The 20,633-nt window shown below is 45.0% G+C and overlaps 1 pseudogene; it reads right to left on the bottom strand.

Annotated features, from left to right (window-relative positions):
* Positions 1-12,179: 12,179 nt before the first annotated feature.
* Positions 12,180-20,633, bottom strand: part of LOC109945160 (AT-rich interactive domain-containing protein 2-like) — a 42,523-nt pseudogene continuing 34,069 nt past the window's right edge.

Here is a 20,633-nt window from a genome sequence, read left to right as displayed (position 1 = left end):
GAGCTCTGTCCACGCGCGGCGGCGAAGGACCGAAGTCCGGTGAGGTCGATCTCGGGCTTCCGGTGAAGTCCGGCCTGGTCCGAGGGCTTGGCAAGCTTCACGGGCTACTAGCGGAGCTAGCCGAAGCACTGGCTCGACTTGGGGTGGCTGGAGTGGGCTGGCCACGGTGGCCGAAGCTCTGGCGGCAATGGCGGGCGGAATTGAGCTCGCCGGAGCTAAGGAGAGGGGGCTGGCCGGTGAAGGTGAGTGCGGGGTGAAGTGGGGCGCGCCTGGGGAGGCTTTATAGGCACGGCGCGGTGCACGGGCGATCGTGGACCGGCGAGCGCGCGCGGGCGTGCACTGGGAGGCGCGGTGCGCGAACGGGCGTGAACCCGAGGTGTCAGCCACGGTCGAACATGTGTTCCCGTTGCCTCCGCCCATGTTCAAGCGCTGGTTGGGTGCAAATCTTCGCGAATTTGGGCAAGATCGCTGTGAAGGATTTGTTCACATGACCATGCTTTGTCTTTTGTGTATGGACGTCGCGCGGTTTTAGGCTAGGGACAGGGAGTTGTAGCGTCACCAAGGTGCCAGTGTTAGAATGCCTGGTCCCGAGGTCAAACTGCGCCAAAACCGTGTCAAATGAATTTGGTTTGAGTTCAAACTTTTCCAGGACGTGTTCAAGGGAATTTGGCACAACTTTGATATTTGGATCTCCTGGTTTTGAGTTTCGAAAAACAGAGAACGCAGTTGATCTTTGGAAAGAGGTCTGAATTTCAGAAATTCAGAAATCTGAATTTCTCCAAGGGTTCATGGTTCAAGGGCTGATTTGGGAATTTATTTGAGTTATTTTGGCTAAGCTTTCTTAACCTTTCTTGTTGCTTATTAAATATACTTTAATTTTTACAATTGGCTCAAGTCATAATTTTAAATTTTTCATACCCTTTTCCTTATTTTTTTTTGAATATGGCTCATGGGGCTTACTTAGGGTTTTTAGTAGGGTTACACATTCTTACCTTTTTGGAAGACCCATTTGCTTTGATCATGATACTTTTAAGTATATGCTTGGTGAATTCTTTATTCCTAAGTTAATTTGATGCTCATGTTTACTTTGGTTCACATAAAATAATGGTTCTGGGTTTGGCATTTGTAAGAGAAACCCTAGGTGACACTGGGATGTCACAATATCATGACAAAGGCACTTGGCAAGGTCAGGTTCATCGAGCTAAGGCAACAGCTAGGAGTGATCGATGTACAACATGATTAAGGGGTAATTTATTAGTTAATCCCATGCACAATTTGCATTTTGATTCATGTAATTAGGTAGTGCATGTTTGCTTAACTATTTTTAGCTAGCTGCATATGAGACCCGACGACATTGAAGCTAGAACCGTGTTGCGTTCACGGTGTGGCCATGAGTGGTCATCACCATGTCGTGCATGAAATGTCGTCGTGCATTAGGTGGGCACGACACAGCATGAGCACGCATGGCGGGGGTAGAGATGGCAATGGGTACCAGAAACCCGAAACCCGATGGGTTTTTACCCTATTAGGGTACAGGTTTGGGTCAATTTTCATACCCATGAGTTTGTTAATGGGCATAAATGTATACCCAACGGGTTCATGAGTACGGGTTTGTTCCTATAGTACCCAAACCCGTGAACCCATGAGTTTTTTAAACCCGACCAAACCTAGTGCATATTGTCATTTTATTTTATAAACGAACAACAAACTTATTATCTACCTATTTACTTCCTATTTTTTATCAAATAGTGAATGTATAAGTAGTTGGTGATAGTGTTGCTTACTTGCTATTATAGTTATTACTAGCGTTATATATGTGGTGGATGTATAACTTAGTGCAAGGTAACTTGATTACACAACTTATTATTTGTATTTAATTCTCTCTACTAATATTTTTATACCAAATCATGATCTCGTTGTTCATTACATAAATTTTGGACCATGATCTCATTAATCATTACGATACTTATTGATTATGAAAAGAATAAGCATATTGGAGATAAAAACTCGCGGGTAACCCGTGGGTACCCGCAAACCCGATGGGTACGGGTTTGGGCAAAATTTCAAACCCGTCATGGGTACGAGTTTTTTAATGGGCATAAAATTTTTTCACGGTACGAGTTTGGGATAGCAAAACCCGGCGGGTTTGTACCCGTTGCCATCTCTAGGCGGGGGGGGGGGGGGGGGGGTCTGGGGCTAGAGTGTGTAGACACCAGTATAAGAGGAACAAATGAAACCAAAAAGGCCACAACATTTTGGTAGTGCTATTCTCATATGTTCACATGTATAAAAGAGTGGGTGACGTCGTAGGCGCGATCCCTGTTTTGTCGATCGTCGTCAAGCCGCACATTCTGGTAGCTAGCACTAACATGGCTCCATGTGGCGGCATGCAAGGTAGGGCTTGGCATGCGACGGGGTTGGCACTTGGCCAGATACCTCCCACTTAGTGGCGTAGCGTGCATGATGAGGCGAGGCTTGTGATCGATGATTGTGAAGACTAGGCACAGGGCAAGGCTAGTCACGCAGCTTCTAAGATAGTAGTGTGATGCATCGATGGTAATAGAAAGAAGTGATGGAAAGAACAAAGAACAATTAGAACGAAATTATATTCTTGTGTAACCAGAGCAATAGGAGTGACTAACTTTTTCTAACTTCACTAAACTCAAGTTGTCGGAACACCCTATCAAGTGCATCAAAATTATGAATCTAACTCTAAGTTTTACCATTCTCGCGAATCTAACTTCATTAGCTACATATTTCAGATTATTCTTAACTTTATGTCCAAAGTTAGATGTGATATTGAGTACATGTTTAATGTTCCATATTTCAGTGCAGTTGGTTCTTTTATGTATGTCATGGTTTTCTCGTCCTAATTTATCTCACTCATCGAGTGTTGTTAGTAGATTCATGGCTAATACAGGTAAGAAACATTGGAGGTCTATTCAATAGATTTTTAGATGTTTGCGAGGTACTTCTATGTATGTTTTTAATTTTTTTTTAAAAAATCTAGAGATGGATTTGTTGGTTATGTTTATTTTGATTATGCTGCGATTTGGATAAGTGGAGGTATTTCATCGGTTATGTTTTCAATATTGGTATTTGTGTTGTTAGCTGTAAAGTAGGTTTGCAAAAATATTGTTGCTCTGTCTACTACAAAGCTAAATATATGACTCATTGAATATTGTAAAGAAGCTATTTGATTGAAAGATTTATACCCTGAATTTTGTAGAGTTACTTCTTGCATTGCTATACATTATGATAGCTAGAGTGATATTTGTGTGACCAAAGATCACATGTTTCATAACAGAACAAAGCACATTAATGTGTAATATGAATTTATTGGAGGTGTCATTGTTGAACATGATGTAAAGTTATGCAAGATAAGTAATCGTGATAATCCTGCTAATATGTTGATAAAGCTTGTTTATAGAGCTAAGTTTAAGCTATGCTCAGGCTTAATTGGTATTATAGTTCAAATTATAGTGACTTTTAGCGTTAACAATTATTTATTGTGTTAACGATTATTTTTTGTTTAACATGAGTTTATTGATGATACTTGATTTGCTATAAGATGGAATTCGTCTAAAGATGAAGTTTGTTGGAATATCATCTCAACTCTAACGTGCTCATAGTTTGGGTTATGTGAATAAGTGATTTTTTCTATATTAGAATGTAGTTCATTTGTGCTATGTATATCCTGTAAGTGGCACGAGAAGAGAAACGACCCATTGTATTACCTATGTTTTGTAACCTCTCCCATATAGTGACGATTGTTGATTGGCGTCTCCTGTAAGTGGCATGAGAAGAGAAACGACTCGTTGTATTACCTATGCTTTGTAAACTCTCCCATGCAGTAACGATTGTTGATTGGCGGCCATGATTTTGAAGTGTTTTTCACGTAAATTATTTGTTCCTCGTGTTCGATCCATATTTATATTTGTTAGAATATGCCTCTAATTTCTTTTATATATTCAGAATATACCTTGGAATATATTTTCTTGTATGCCTATAAATATAGGCCCTCACTGTAACTTGTACTCAGCGGTTGATAGTTGATCTGTTTCTCCGTGGTTGTTTGCTCCTCCATATTAGAGGGGATTTTTTCACGTAAATCTTTGTGTCTATTTTATTTTCTAACAAGTGGTATCGGAGCTAGGCTTAGACACATTGTTTTTATCCACATTGTGGCTGCCGTCGTCGGGTCGTTGACTTCGGAATTTTTATCTCGCATTATGTCGACTAAATTTGATATTTCGAAGTTTGATGGCAAAATTAGTTTTTGTTATTTGGCAGATTCAGATGAAGGTTGTTCTTACCCAGTTGGTTGTTCAAAAGGCATTGCAGACGCGACCTGTTGACATGACTGATGATAAGTGACAATATATTGATGAGAGAGCTTTGCCCGCCATATAGCTCAGTTTATCTTTTGATGTTCTGTGTGAACAAATGCATGAAAAATCTGCAGCAACATTGTGAAAGAAATTGGAGGAGTTGTATATGACCAAGAGTCTTGCAAACAAGCTACGTCGCAAGGGGCGTCTTTACACTATTCGCATGTCAGAAGGTACATCTATGCAGTCACATCTTAATGAATTTAATTCAATTATTGTGGATCTTGAGAGTCTTGATGTGAAGATAGATGATGAAGATAAGTTAATTTTGTTGGTAGTCTTATTGTCCCCTTCTTTTAAGCATTTTAAGGAAATTATGCTTTATGGTAATCATATTTCACTGTCCTTTGAGAATGTTAAGTTAAATTTGTTGATCAAGGAAAAATTTGACGTTGATTCTCGTTCTGAACCCAAAGGTGAAGGTTTAATTGTTCGAGGATCTAGAGATCATAAATCCAACCTTTATTGTTGTTATTGCAGAAAAAATACTCATCATATTTCTCAGTGCCCCAAAGTGATAAATAAAGAGGAGAGAAAGAAAAAAAGAATTGGATAAATCTTCTGGTGAAGTCAGTTTTGTTGAAACTTTGGATAGCGAAGAAGCTTTGTTTGTTGCCTCTGTTGAAAAGTGCTCTTCTTGGGTTCTCGATTCCGCTTGCACTTTTCCTATTTGTTCGCATAGAGATTGGTTTTCTGATTATGTTTAGTCTCATGCTGGTGATGTTGTTATTGGAGATGGATCCACATGTGAGATTATTGGAATCAACTCTATTTATATCCAAGTTCATGATGGCAGTGTTAAGAAACTTATCGATGTCCATTTTGTTCCAAAATTGAAGAAAAATCTTATTTGTTTGAGCACTTTAGAAGCAATGAGATTCAATTTTGCTGTTATTGATGGTGTTCTTAAGGTTTCTCGTGGCAATGGTATTAGCTTGAAGGGCAACCGTATGAATAATCTCTATTACTTGCAATGTTCAACAGTTGATGCTAAAGTTGTTTCTATTGTGTTCCAGAAGAGAGGTTATTTTGATGATACAAAGCCGTGCTCCAGTTCCAAGTCTAATCATTTCTTAGAATTGGTTGATATTCAAATTTAGCATCGTAGTGGTGTTTGGGAAACAGTTCTATGGATTTAGAGTCAAGGGGAGATTTGTTGGAATATGCCTCTAATTTCTTTTATATATTTGGAATATGTCTTAGAATATATTTTCCTGTATGCGTATAAATATAGGCCCTCCGTGTAACTTGTAATCTGCGTTTGATAGTGGATCTGTTTCCTCGTTGTTGTTTCTCGTCCATATTGGAGGAGATTTTTCCACGTAAATCTTTATGTATATTTTATTTTCTAACAATATTGTTTGCTAACACCATATCCTAATTCAAGTGGGGGCGGATAATACATAAATATGGATGCGAATGCAAATTTTAGATGTGGAAATGGCGTAGAGACAGCAGAAGCGGATTGAATATGGACTTAAATAGTCAAGTAATATGTGACGTAAATAACTATAAGATTGTCTTGTAGTAGACAATAATCTTACATTGCAGTGTATATATGGTTGCTCACAATTAACACTGAACAAGATGCCATTCTCAAATGATTAATTATTGTCCGATAAGTACATAAAACAACCATATTACCTAATACGAGTTCTCATCTAACATATTTTTTCTCTAAATATTTGAATCATCATTGGTTTTTAGTATAAGGAGGAGAATATCGGATTATCTATTTTAAACATCGGATAATCCACATAGAATTTGCGGATAACGACGGATTTTTGCTAATTACATATTCTATCCTATATTGTCCGTATCAGATTCGCCTAGTTTTTAGCGAGAAACTAGATATGTTTAGCCTGTTTATTAATACACGTACATGTTTGGATAGACTAGAACTAAATCACAGCTGCTCGTCATTAGCGCAATAGTTCCAAACGTATCCTGTGGCAGAAGGATTTTTAAAAAAAATGGCCGGTGCTACTGCATGAGCAAACAAAACCGGGCGCCGGCGTTGCAGGCAAGCTCACGAGGCACGCCGACGCCGTTTCACATCCTGTCGTCTTCATTCTGTAGTACTTGATCACGTCTTTGTCGCCGGGTTAAACGGGTCAATTTCAAAAAGGGGCAAACGTGGTTTTCTCCGTCCCTAGGCTTAGAAAGGACGGGTAAAATCTCGTTCAGATCCATATTGTTTTCTATATTTGACCCGATCGTTTTCGTATTTATGGAAAAATATGGAAACGAGATGGAAACGTTAGAAGATTTATTTCGTCCGTTTTTTGCGGGATCCTGTTTTTATCTGAATTAAACCCGTATTTATTCCGTATTTGATAAATATGGGATGAATCTAATATACATTATTATATAAACTAAAGCTTCGTGTCTTTTGACAAATTATAGCGCAAGTGGCCATTGTTACCATCGGTTCTTTTCAATGACAAATGGTTTAAAGTCTTAAACAACATCAGATGTAGCTAAATATACACTATTAACAACCAAACAACAATAGAATGATGTCTCTCTATATCTATTTGTTTTATGTTATTGTTCTGTCAATCAATCACTAGTCAAACATCAATATCATTTCTATTTGTATTAAATTATGAGTTTCCGTTAATATTTTCGTTTCCGTTCGTTTTCGCAATTCGGTTTATCCCGCTCCCGTTTTGGTTCCCGACTATTTCGGAGCCGATTCTGTTTCCGATAATAAACAAGAGAGGTTTTTCCGTCCGTTCGTTTTCATCGCTATTCGCACCTGTGCGCAACATTGGCGAGCCTGCCCTAGACTAGACCGGCTGTTCACTTGAGAGCGCGATAACAGGGCTCCTTTTGAAATTTGTTTGGTCATGCAGCAAAGCGCTGTTGTTCCGTCACCTCAGTTGTAAAAAGAGGCGTGATTGCCTACAGAACTAGCCTCGCATTCAAACGGAAGGCAAAGGCGACTAGGCGAGCAAGAAAGGGTTGTTGATCCCTGATCCCCCCGTCGCCACATTTTCCACAGCGCCTTTCCGCCCTCGCCATTTCCCGCGAAAGGCACACGGCTGCCAAGGTCTCGGGCATCAGCCAGACCGCCAGAGAGCCTGAGCTGAGACGCCCAGAGGAGGGGGGGAAAAGAACAGCTGATCCATCGGGGCGAGGACGGGCCGGAACGACGAGCGAGCACGAGAAAGCGCACCGTTCATGATTGCGGTAACGTGCGAGTCGATTCGCCTCGCTCGGCTTTCCCGGTCCCCGGAGCTCGCTCGACCACGGGGGCACGGGCACGGTGGCGCCGCGCGCGGGCGTGGACGGATCCGATCGATCCCCCTCGAGATCCTGTGGCGCGGCCCTGCACTGCAAAGCGGCAGAGAGGATCGAAGCGCGGGCGCTTTACCAAAATTAGAGCTCGGCGATCGGTTTGGGCGATCCGCGCCCTCCTCCTCACTTGTCCTCTACTAGCTCGCATCGCATGGAGTAAAGGCAAAGCTCTCAGAGCTCACCGCATCGCATCGGTGTTCTTTTTCCGCTTGCGCTCAGACGCGCGCTTACTTCCATGCTCCCGGCGCCGATCCCTAGACGTGGAGACGGAGGAGGAGGGTGGGTGGGGGGGGGGGGGGGGGGGAAGCATCACAAAGCGACGCTTTGGCGTGAATCGTGATTGATGCGCCACATAGCAGAACCAGCGTTGCGTTCGGTGATGGAGGATTGCTCCAACGGGCGATGCTTGCTTGCTGCAGCAGTGAGCCAACGCCCAACTGCACACAGGACAGCACAAGTCACTGGATCGTGATCGACCAGCTGGGAGCCTGCATTCCTTTGTTCGTCGACATGGGACTGCATCCCTGGAGCAGGGAACGAGAATCCAATGCCAGCGAGAGAGAAGGGGAACATGAGCATTCAACCCGATCCACCAGAAGCCTGTCATTAAAATTACTACTGCTCCTACGCCTGTCTCTGCCTGTCTTTGAAAACAACGGCTCGTCAGGACCGAGCAGCAAAGCCTCCCTCGAAGCTCGCGAGGAATGGCAGGGAGAAGGGCCCAAACAGAGAAGAAAAAACAACTTCTTTTTTCTGGCCTCAAAGCTGGGATAGGAGGACTTGGTAGTATTTGCATGGGAATCAAATCAAAAGCGCCGGAGAAAAGCAACGGCCCCGCAGCTTTAATCGCGCCTCTTTCCCTTTCTCCAGCCCAGCCGGGCTTGTTCGGTTACACAAATCCAGAGGGGGATTAGAGGGGATTAAATCCCCTTCTAGTAAAAAATGACTATAAGAAGATTTAATCCCCTTTAATCCCCTCTGGATTGGTGTAACCGAACATGCCGTGTCGTTGCCCCGTAGTGTGGCTCGGCGTAGCGACTGTAGCCGTAGTGCTTGCTACGAAGTCGAAGATGCCGCCGCCGCCCGTCGCGTACAGTCAGTTGGTACAGCGCCCGGTCGCTGCAGGAACGCATGCTCTCCCACCGCACACACGAGTACGCGGCGGCGCACCGCGCACGCGCGCCGCCGCCGCCGCGGGGTGACGAGACGAGCTGGCATCTGGAGGAGGCGCAGGCGCCTAATCGCTCGCATGATGACGGGGGTTATGATGATCAGAGACCGCTTTTTGACACCGGAACCATCATATTCATACGCGATCGCGATCGACAAAACCTTTCCGAATTCTTTGCCTGATCATTGCAGCCCAGCTTGGATCGCGGGGGCGCTGTCTGTCCGTCCGTCCGTCCGGGGGAGCGCCCGCCGCCCGCCCGCTCCTCTAATAAAGGCCAAAGCGCGATGGTCACGGAGGCACGCGCGGAGGTGACGTGTGTTGGCTTTCCTCCAAAGGCCAAAGCGCGATGGTCAAAGCTTCAACGAACTTGCCAGGCAGCAGATGGATATGGGTGGTTTCGAACAGCTTTCGAGGGGAGTTGGAATTCACTCCCTAGATCTCGCAACTTCTCGTTGTGGTATGACTGCATTGTCTGATCAGAAGCATCGCCAAAGAGGGACCAATAGATTGTTGGAAATTTTGAATATGTGTAGTCGAGGATCTGCACAAATGGTTAATCTAGAGAAATCTGACATTTTCTTTGCTAATGTATGGTGAGCAGCCCATATCTGCACAAATACTACCGTCACTATATCTTTAAGGGCTTGTTCGGTTAGCTCTCAATCCATGTGGATTGAGTGGGATTGGATAAGTTTAAATTCCAAGTAAGTCAAACTCCTTCTTAACTTTTTCCAATCACATCCAATCCATTGGTAACGGGATTAACCGAACAAGGCATAAAGTGAGAGTTCCTTCATACCTCGCGAGGAAAACAAAAAATGAGTGGCGCCACTTGAGGTTCATATTGTGGCCCTCTCCCTCCCACGTTCAGCTTCTAACCACTCTGTTCTACAAAAGATAGATATCGTAAATATTGTGAATATACAAACTAACACGCGAGCGAGCAACTAACTAGTTATGGGTAACACACATAATGCCGCTTGGGAGCATTTCACATTGAATCAGTTTGTTTCATGGTAAGTAGGGATGAAAATGGACGGAAAAAACACTCTCCCATTTTCGTATCCGCATTTTATCATCGAAAACGGCATTGGGTCCGGAATAGTCGGGAACAGAAACGGGAGTGGGATAAACGGAATTGCGAAAACGAACGAAAACGGAAATACTAACGGAAACTCATAATTTAATACAAATAGAAATGATATTGATGTTTCACTAGTGATTGATTGGCAGAACAATAGCATAAAAAAATAGATATAGAGAGACAACATTCTATTGGTGTTTGGTCGAGACCTCCGTGCCTCTTACTGTGGCCGAAATCACAAACATAACCCTAACCCGAGATCTAATCTCTCTATTAACTTCTTTGTTTTTCTATTCTTAGGGTGATTAAACGTTGATGATTAAAATTGAGTTCAATCACTTTGACCCGAGATCTTTTCTGTGATATCAAAATCATGTGCAGATTAGAAGATCTAGAATTACTTTGGTTGGCTTCGATGCCATTGTTAGGTTTTGTGGTGCCTATGATCAATTTCTAAGCCTCTAGAATACCAATCCGTACTAGAAAAACCTTGATGATGAGTAGCTCTAATTTATTGAGAGGTGTAGGTAGACGTACCTTCGTTGTTGTTGTTTATGGTGGCAGCAATGGTGATAGCGTCTGGCATAGTAGACTTGCCTTCTCCTTCTCCTCCACCACCTCCATGTGTGTTCTTGCAAGGTTGATGTTCGTCGTCGCCGGTCGGCAATGGATCTTCTCCTCCAGTAGCATCTACAGGCGGAGGCTTGGATCCCGTGCCCGTTGGAGTGATCACGGAGCCCGATGCCATGATCGCAACTCTTCCTGTCACTACACACGCTTAGGTGATGGGAACCTTTGTTGGTGTCAATTAGGGTTTGTGGTCGAGTGATTAGGGTTGGCTAAACCTGCTGGCCCCCTTAATCTACTTATATGACGTTGTGTGACTGAGGGCTGCAACCAATAGTTAGGATAGCCCTCTTGATCAAGGGCGCGGATAGACGGTTAGAATGAACTCTACCCTGATTCCTGTAAACCGGCTCGTGTAGAGGACACACCCTAATATATATGTTTCTAAATTCATCACCATCGAGTTGAATGTAAACATAAAAAATAAAGACCTAAAACGAATACTATTTTAGGACGGAGGGGTATAAGACTGCCCAATAAAATCAAATATTTACACATGCTTCTTGTAGGCCATTATAATTTGCATCTTTCTCTTTCCTTTAGCCTTTTAAATCGATGGGCTTGTTTTGCTAATAAATTTGAAGCCTATTTTAGAAGTACCTGATGTGAGGTCATAAAACAAATATCGTCTAATGTTTGGGGGTCATATTTTCTACTATCATATAGGCAGACATGCAGCGAAGGATTTCCTCTCCCCTCCTCTGCAACGTAGGAGTATCATTCCTCTTCCCTCCCCTGCAATGTACTGCGTACCAATATACTTGCCAGTTTGAAGATAATGGCCACATCAAGCCATCAATCATCATGCCTCTTTGTCCGAGTGCTGAAAGCCCAAATCAAGGGGCTTTTTCTTTAGAGCCTACCAAATTATATGCAGGATTTTTTAAAAAAATTGACCACACCATATACAAGCAGCACGTGCATCTTGCTGAATGCAAAGAAACATGGAGTGCAGAAATCATTCCGCAGGAGGCAGATTCCGCTTCAGGGCTTGTTCGGTTATTTTCAATCCATATGGATTGAAGGGGATTGATACGGATTGGAGGGGATTTTGACTTATTGTGAATTGAAACCCCTTCAATCCCCCTCAATCCATATGGATTGGGATAAAACCGACAGCGCAGCAAAAGCGAAAGGTGCGAATTTTTTCAGTTTAGGCATAGGTAAAGGAAATAACATATGTAATGTTCTGATGTGCTACCCGCTGAACATAGGTGACCAAACTAGAGTGAAACTGGAAGGTTTTGTCATGCCAACAGCACAAGGCAACCAGATGCAGACAAGATAACGACGTGGTTAAGAGCCTCTATTTTTCTCCCTCAGTTTTTTACCATTTTCCTGTACAACGGAAAACAATTTGGCTTAGATGAAGTTGGATATTGATTTGTTTGCCTAAAGAGATGCACGGGAACGATTTAACACTCTTTTTAGTTTCTGTTCACAAAAGATGGCTGAACCGAAGTGAATGGAGCCCTTAACCAAACATCTGCAAATATTAGACTTGCGATCACTCGGCGCAATGGTGCAGCACTGTAATCTGTCTCAGCATAAACTTGAACAAAGGGCACATGCAAAGAAGCACGTCATATTGTTGTCAGCAGAATCATGGCACCTTCTTCAAGTCCTGCATATCTTTAGTCCTGAAAATTTAAGACCCACAAAATCAGCAAAACTAATCAGCAAAACTGGACATCATTCTGACCAGAGTACCAATACTTTTGCAGCAAAAGTCGGTTAATTTTATTCCTAAACAAATGTGAAGTGGTAACTCAATCAGCGAGCATCCAAATCTGTATCTATACACTATATACTCCATCAGTTTAAACTTTGTAAAACTCACCCAACCGAATCACTTCACACCTATTAAGGTCTTGTTTGGTTCGGTCTGGATGAAAGGGAAATGATACAATTTTGGATAGAAAGGGATTTAACTCCCTTCAATCCACTTCGATCTAGACCCAACCGAACAAGCTCTAGGGATGTTCCTAAAACATTCGACTTATATGACAAATCTAATATTTTTAATATAGATGTGCATAAAATTTGAAGTAAAAGAATATTATGTTGTTAAGAATATTATGAAGTAAAAGAATAATTTTGCATGATTTTTTATGTGCATTATTTTCTCCCTACAACAAAAAAGTGAAAAACATTTGAATCCAAATCCGTTTCAAATTTTATACCAGTTATTTAAAAAGATATAGAACGATTTTTTTTGAATAGTAATAGGCTCAATGCTAAAAACAATAATATAATTTTATATAGCAAATTTTATATGTTATTTGTTCACAATCGAAGAAATAAAACAAAAAATTTAACATTCGAATAAGTATCCTGATCCATCCATAACACTCATAACCTCTGCAAATTCCACTAAACAAATTGCACCTAGACTTGACACCATCGCAACCAATGATTCAGATTGCTAGATAATCCTCTCCCTACTCAAATCCAATGGACAATTTGTTTAGATCATCCCTCATCTCGTGCAACCCCGCCACCTCCCCCCTCCCCTCGCGACCCCTCTCTCCCCCACACTTATGTCGCCGCCACTGTTGATCCCTTTCCACCCTAAAATCATAGCGTTAGCACGTGTTATGTACTAGTATGTAAGGAAGTTTAAAGGGTGTGCAGTTGATAATAATGAGATATTGCATTACACAACCATATGGAGCCATGAAATATAAAGGAAATCGGTACCTCTGAAGAGAGATGAATCCTTCCGGCTGATCTTCTTCCTCCACTTCATCTTCGTCACTGTCAATTTCCAAAAGACTCAGTTTGCATTGGATCAACACTCTTCTGATCAGGAACACATTCAGGTAGTACTTTATCACATCTATCCTGGGCTTTGACGCAAAATTTTTTGACACAGCTGTCCAATAGGTCTTTTGATCCATTACAGGAACCAATTGCTCAAGTGCGTCGAACTTTAGTTGTTCATCACGGCTCCACAACTTAGAAACCTCCTCTCCCATAGAATCAAAATGCCATATTAAAAAACTTGACCAAGTTCAGAGCGTAGCTGATCTCTTGCTTCAATTGTGTGGAGCTGTGTGCAGAAGAAGGATCCTAGGTAGGGGCAATTACATGATCGGGGCCTTCCCTGCCCAACAGCTACAATATTGGTTCTATAAACTTCACCCTCATGAGGCCACATTCTAGTCCCTAACATCTTTGATGTCTCTAGGCCACTCCTGTAACGTGAAAGCTCTTTCCCTGAAGGTTGCCCGATCCCTCTGCCTAAAAGTGCTCACTGAAAGGGAAATAGAGTCAAACCTTTTCCTATATGAATTTTGGTGGTTGAATTGCCCAACACAAATAATTGAACTAACTAGTTTGCTCTAGACTATAAGTTTTACATGTGCCAAAAGTTCAACACAAACCAATAAAAAGTCCAAAAAAGGGTTCAAATAAAAAGAGCAAAAGACAACCCAAAGGCAGCCCTGGTCTGGCGCACCGGACTGTCCGGTGTGCCACCGGACAGTGTCCGGTGCATCAGGGAGTTCCACTCCGAACTTGCCACCTTTGGGAAATTCGGGGAGACCGCTCCGCTATAATTCACCGGACGCACCGGACTGTCCGGTGTGCCAGCAGAGCAACGGTTACTTCGCGCCAACGGTCGTCTGCAGAGGAACAGTGAAAGTGAACAGTGCGCGCCTGCGCGCGCAGAAGTCAGAGCAGCGCCAGAAGGCGCATCGGACAGTGAATAGTGACTGTCCGGTGCACCACCGGACTGTCCGGTGGCCCCGTTGTCAGAAGCTCAAACGGTCGGAACCCAACGGCTTAATGACGTGGCTGGCGCACCGGACTGTCCGGTGCGCCATACGACAGAAGCCCTCACCAATGGTTCTTTTGGTGGTTGGGGCTATAAATACCCTCCAACCACCACACTTCAATGCATCCAAGTTTTCAGCCATCAAACCTCATACAAGAGCTCTAGACTTCATTCCAAGACACAAACAAAGAGATCAAATCCTCTCCCAAGTCTAAAGATCATTCCAATCAAATAGTGACTAGTGAGAGAGACAATTGTGTTCATTTGAGTTCTTGCGCTTGGATTGCTTTTCTTCTTTCTTCTTTCTTGTTTTCAACTCAATTGTAATCAAGGCAAGAGACACCAATTGTGTGGTGGTCCTTGTGGGGACTTAGTATCCCGATTGATTGAGAAGAGAAGCTCACTCGGTCTAGGTGACCGTGTGAGAGAGGGAAAGGGTTGAAAGAGACCCGGTCTTTGTGACCACCTCAACGGGAAGTAGGTTTGCAAGAACCGAACCTCGGTAAAACAAATCACCATGTCATCCGCCTTATTTGCTTGTGATTTGTTTTCGCCCTCACTTTCGGACTCGAATTTAATTCTAACACTAACCCCGACTTGTAGTTGTGCTTAAAGTTTATAAATTTCAGATTTGCCTATTCACCCCCCCTCTAGGTGACTTTCACTCACCTACTCCAATATTTTTCCATTGTGTGAGGAGCAATGATGCCATGAGTTTCATTCTTTTGGCTAGCCTCTCGGATTTCCTTGTTGGCATGTTCAGGTACCCTTTCATCTTTTGTTTGTCCCAATAGAGCTTCCTTTTCTGTAAGGGCTAGTTTGAGAACACTATTTTCCCAAGTGATTTCCATTTTCCCAAGGAAAATTAGTTCATTTTCCCTTGAAAAAATAGGAATCCCTTGGGAAAATGGTGTTCCCAAACTAGCCCTAAATGAAATTTTCATCACGATCTACAAGGGTAAGAAAAGGCAACTGCATCCGAATCTTGGTGCAAAATGCAAGCGGATACAAAAAAGGATCACAACCTTATAAACAAGTGGCATTAAAGGGAAGTGAAAAGTGATGATGGAAGTGAGTTTGTAAGGTTACATAAAAATGGAATCTTGTGCAAAGGAGTTAATCCCCTGGTCATCCTTGTTGCTTGGGAGCTTTGAAAGCACTAAAAACGCTTGTGTTTTTGAAGGAGCTCGCCCTGATATTCCGACCCTCTTATACAATGTTGCTAAGGAGGGCAGTTTGTGGTGCATGGCTGGTGCTACGACCCTCCATGATCTCCATATAAGGTTGCCATCCCTTGAGCTTTAGGGTCTAGGTAGATTGTGAAAGTCACGATCGTCTCCCTTGTTTCATTGACTAGTAAGCATGGTTTACATTCTTGCTTTTACTGTTCCAAAATTTCGTTTTGACAAAACAACTGACTTTCGCGTTTTAAAATTTGGAACCAAAATACATAGAAAACCGGACAAAAATACATCTCCTATTCGACCGAAAACAGTAAATTTACCGGTTTCTCGGTCTTCTCGACCGGTAAATCGAACCTTGCTAGTAAGGTAGGGTTTGTATTGGGTTTTTGTATGGGGAGACCTCTTGATGCCTCCCCCATTTTTTCATACATTTTGACATTTTGTACGATCGCCTTTTCATTCTTAATGAAATAACACGTAGTTGTACTAAGTTGTTCAAGGGGAAAAGAATCCTCCATCAGGGTTAGCGGTACTGAAAAATCGTGGCTAAACAAAATATATTGGTGTTCAGTAGGGTTAAAGCGTCCTTAGCTGCAATCGCGAGACAATTGGCAATATCATAGCAGCATGGCCTCTGAAAAGCTACAACAGGCTATTTATTGTTGAATAATATTATGTGACTCTATCTTTATCTCCTTTGTCTATATAAATAGGCCCCTTGTACCCTGTACAATACACCACATAATAGATCTGTTTTCCAGTGGTTTTTTTCTCCTCCACATTGGGAGAGTTTTTTTCACGTTAAACTTTGTGTCTCATTTTTTCCCAACTACCTAACAATTGGTATCAGAACTTTTTCATCAAGATCTTCTCATTTATCACCAGTCATATCAGCAGGTCGCGGTTGCAACGCCTTCCGTACACATAACTGAGTAAGAACAGTCTTCGTCTGAATTTGCCAAATAGCAAAACTGATTTTGCCAATAAACTTCGGAATATCAATTTTAGTCAATATTGTGCTCTAAAATAAAATTTTCAAATGAAACAGAAATTCACGGTGTAAAAAAATAGGAAAAATAATTAATCCTTTGATCTTCTGTTTGTGACTTGCATGCTATTATGCACTTGCGTGAGAAATTTCCTTATAACAAACCCGGTTCAAAATAGCACATGTGGGGCTATCCACGTCATCATTAAATTGTGCACCGTTGGATTACAATGCAAGGGCTCCTGTTGCTCATGCTGCAGCAGCTCGTTGTTTGGTAAAAAAAGGGTCCGGCCAAAAGGTATGGTAGCTGCTTTCCAGAGAAATCCGCCGGCCACATCTCCAGTTCTCCTTGCTTCTCGCTTCTTCTCCCAACTGTGGCGCTTTACATCACTTTCTTCCTTTCTCCTCCTTTCTGGATGAACACAGGCGCTTCATCTGCTGTTGGGTTCCTACTCGGCTCCGTTTGTTTTAGTGAGATATATGTTTTGCTTATCCCTTCCTCTCTACGTTCATTCGGTTTCATCGGCATTAAGTTCCTCGTTGACTTTACTCCGCCTCCGTATAGAAGTTTCCTCTCGGTCGGCTTCCTCCTTGGCTCCGGTTGTTTTCTCAAATAGGATTTTTATCGTTCGTCGTCCGTTTCGATTTGGTGGACATCTATCTATTTCCAGATCCGTGCTTTCTATCATGCTCAACATCCTTTTACTAAGATTTTCTTGTACCTGAGAACCTCATGCTTTTTTGATACATTGAGGTTCGAAAAGGCCACTGTTTTACTTAGCTCATTAACTAAGCATATCTTTTTCTGTCGTTTCTCCCAAAGTTTAGGGTTTCTGGTTTGTGTGCTCCATTACGGTTCGAAAGGGCAATATTTTACTTTGTGCATTGAACGAACGTCTCTACTCCTCAATTTGCCCCAAAAATTTTAGGGTTTAGGCTTTTCTCTGATTTTGGCTTCTCGGTCTAATCCATGATTTGTTTCCTCCATTTTAGGATGTGTGTATTGCGTGTGTTTCATTTTGCCCACAAAACATTTTTCGTGCTCATAGATTGTTGCAGGAACTCCTTTTTGGGACATAGCAACTTTGTCACCTAGTTGTTGCTGTACAACGAAAATAGTAACCCGTTTCACCTTTGTAAAATCTAGATTCGATTCTATTCCTTCACGATTTCTACATCCTCTCTTAAAAGTTCCGGTGTTACTCAAAATGCTTCTCATTTTGTATCTTGTCCTCAGATCTTTGTCTTCATTTTCCCTGCTTTAACCAAATATAATTTTCGATTGCTGCTGGTTACGTAAATTTCCTTGAATCTCATTGTTTAATGTGTAAGTTTCCTAAGATTAACCGATTTAGCCAAGGCACATCGAGGTCAACATCTATTGATACATGAGTTTACAGATTTATTGCATTATTACTGTCGGGGACCATAATTAGGGGTACCCCCAAGACTCCTAATCTCAGCTGGTAACCCCCATCAGCACAAAGCTGCAAAGGCCTGATGGGTACGATTAAGGTCAAGACTCAGTCCACTCAAGGGACACGATCTCGCCTCGCCCGAGCCCAGCCTCGGGCAAGGGCAGCCGATCCCGGAGGATTCACGTTTCGCCCGAGGGCCCCCTCAAGCAACGGGCTCACCTTCGGCTCGCCCGAGGCCCAGTCTTCGCAGAGAAGCAACCTTGGCCAGATCGCCACGCCAACCGACCATATCGCAGGAGCATTTAATGCAAGGATGGCCTGACACCTTATCCTGACGCGCGCTCTTCAGTCGACAGAGCCGAAGTGACCGCAGTCACTTCGCCGCTCCACTGACCGGCCTAACAAGAAGACAGTGCCGCCTGCGTTGCTCCGACTGTTGTGCCACTCGACAGAGTGAGGCTGACAGCAGCCAAGTCCGGCTTTGGGCGCCATAGGAAGCTCCGCCTCGCCCGACCCCAGGGTTCGGCCCCTATCTCGGCCTCGGACGATGGACTCCGCCTCGCCCGACCCCAGGGCTCGGACTCAGCCTCGGCTCCGGAAGACGACGAACTCCGCCTCGCCCGACCCCAGGGCTCGGACTCAGCCTCGGCTCCGGAAGACAACGAACTCCGCCTCGCCCGAGCCCAGGGCTCAGACTCAGCCTTGGCCTCGGACGATGGTCTCCGCTCGCCCAACCCGGGGCTCGGACTCGACCTCGACCTCGGAAGACAGACTCGACCTCGACCTCGGAGGAGCCTCTGCCTCGCCCGACCCAGGGCTCGGACCGACCACGTCATAGGGGGGCCATCATTACCCTACCCCTAGCTAGCTCAGGCTACGGGGAACAAGACCGGCGTCCCATCTGGCTCGCCCCGGTAAACAAATAATGATGGCGCCCCGCGTGCTCCATAACGACGGCGGCTCTCAGCCCCTTACGGAAGCAAGGAGACGTCAGCAAGGACTCGACAACCCCGACAGTTGTCCTTCCGCAAGGCTCCAGCGCTCCTCCGACGGCCACGACATCACATGAACAGGGTGCCAAAACCTCTCCGGCTGCCACGACGGCATGTACTAAGGGCTCTAGCTCCTCTCTGCTAGACACGTTAGCACACTGCTACATCCCCCATTGTACACCTGGACCCTCTCCTTACACCTATAAAAGGAAGGTCCAGGGCTCTGGTACGAGAAGGTTGGTCGCGCGGGAGAACGGGCCGACACGTAAAGTCCCTCGCTCTCTCCCACGCGGACGCTTGTAACCCCCTACTGCAAGCGCACCCGACCTGGGCGCAGGACAACACGAAGGCCGCGGGTTTCCCCTTTTGCCTGTCTCCTTTCCCCCCCTTCGTGCTCCGTCTCGCGCCGACCCATCTGGGCTGGGACACGCGGCGACAATTTACTCGTCGGTCCAGGGACCCCCGGGGTCGAAACGACGACAGTTGGCGCGCCAGGTAGGGGCCTGCTGCGTTTTGACGAACAGCTTCCCGTCAAGCTCCAGATGGGTAGTCTCCAGCAACCTTTCCAACCCGGGACGATTCTCCGTTTCGGGAGTCTTGAGTTCATGTCCCTCGACGGCAGCTACGACATGATACTCCTTCCTCCGTCGCGCGACAGCGGCAATGGCGGCCGTCAGCCCGCCCGCCGGCGGCGGAATCAACGACGTCTTCCCCACGTGGCGGAAGAACAACATTCGGGTTTGTCTTGTCACCTCCCCCGCCGACGGAGGAGGAGGCGGGGCAACCATGGCCAAGCAGGAGGCGGCACCTCGTCGGCTGTCGAGCGAGTCGACGGCACCGACGCCCCAGCGGGGGACACGTCGGACGTCGACCTCGCGTCTGAGACGAAGACGAGCGCCGTTTCTCCGCAACACGCCAACTCCAAGCGGACGAACGACGCCAGCACGCTCGCGAGGGACTTGCTGGGCGTCACCCTCGTACCTGAGACGACGGTGAAGTCCGCCCCTGACACGACTTCGTCACCGCCCGTCGACCAAGAGGTACCGATCGATTCCCATCTCGTGCCTTTTGGATTCAGCCTCGACCCACCAAGCGACCAAGAGGAAGATGACGAGCCCGACCTTTATTGGGATTTCTCCGGGTTCGGTAACCCCAGTGCCATGTGGGACTTCATGACCGCATGCGACTACTGCCTTTCCGATTGTTTCGACGGTAGCCGCAGCTTCGGCGACGAGGACTGTGGCCCAAGTCGTGAATGTTTCCACGTCGATCTAGGGGGTCCCGGCGAAGGCAACCATCTTGGTATACCGGAAAACGGTGATCCCCCTAGGCCTGCGCCTCACGTTGACATCCTTCGGGAGCTAGCTGTGGTCCCAGTCCCTGCGGGGGGTCAGGACGCACAGCTCGAGCAAATCCGCGAGATGCAGGCCATGCTCGACGAGGGAGCAGGAACACTTGAGCCGTTCCGGCGGAACATCGGGCAGGAATGGGCAGACCAAGCTCCGGTCGGAGAAGCGTGTCATCTACCCCAGGGCATCCAGCACCGCATTGCCGACGACGTCAGGGCAAGGCCGCCACCGGCTTCTAGTGGGGTCGGCCAGAACCTGGCTGCGGCAGTAATACTACTCCGCGCGATGCCGGAACCATCAACCACCGAAGGGTGGCGTATCCAGGGAGAGCTCAAGAATCTCCTGGAG

This window comes from Zea mays, chromosome 3, assembly GCF_902167145.1.
Source record: "Zea mays cultivar B73 chromosome 3, Zm-B73-REFERENCE-NAM-5.0, whole genome shotgun sequence".
Lineage (NCBI taxonomy): Eukaryota > Viridiplantae > Streptophyta > Magnoliopsida > Poales > Poaceae > Zea > Zea mays.
Note: the sequence above shows the minus strand (reverse complement) of the source record. Positions and strands in the feature narration are given on the sequence as shown.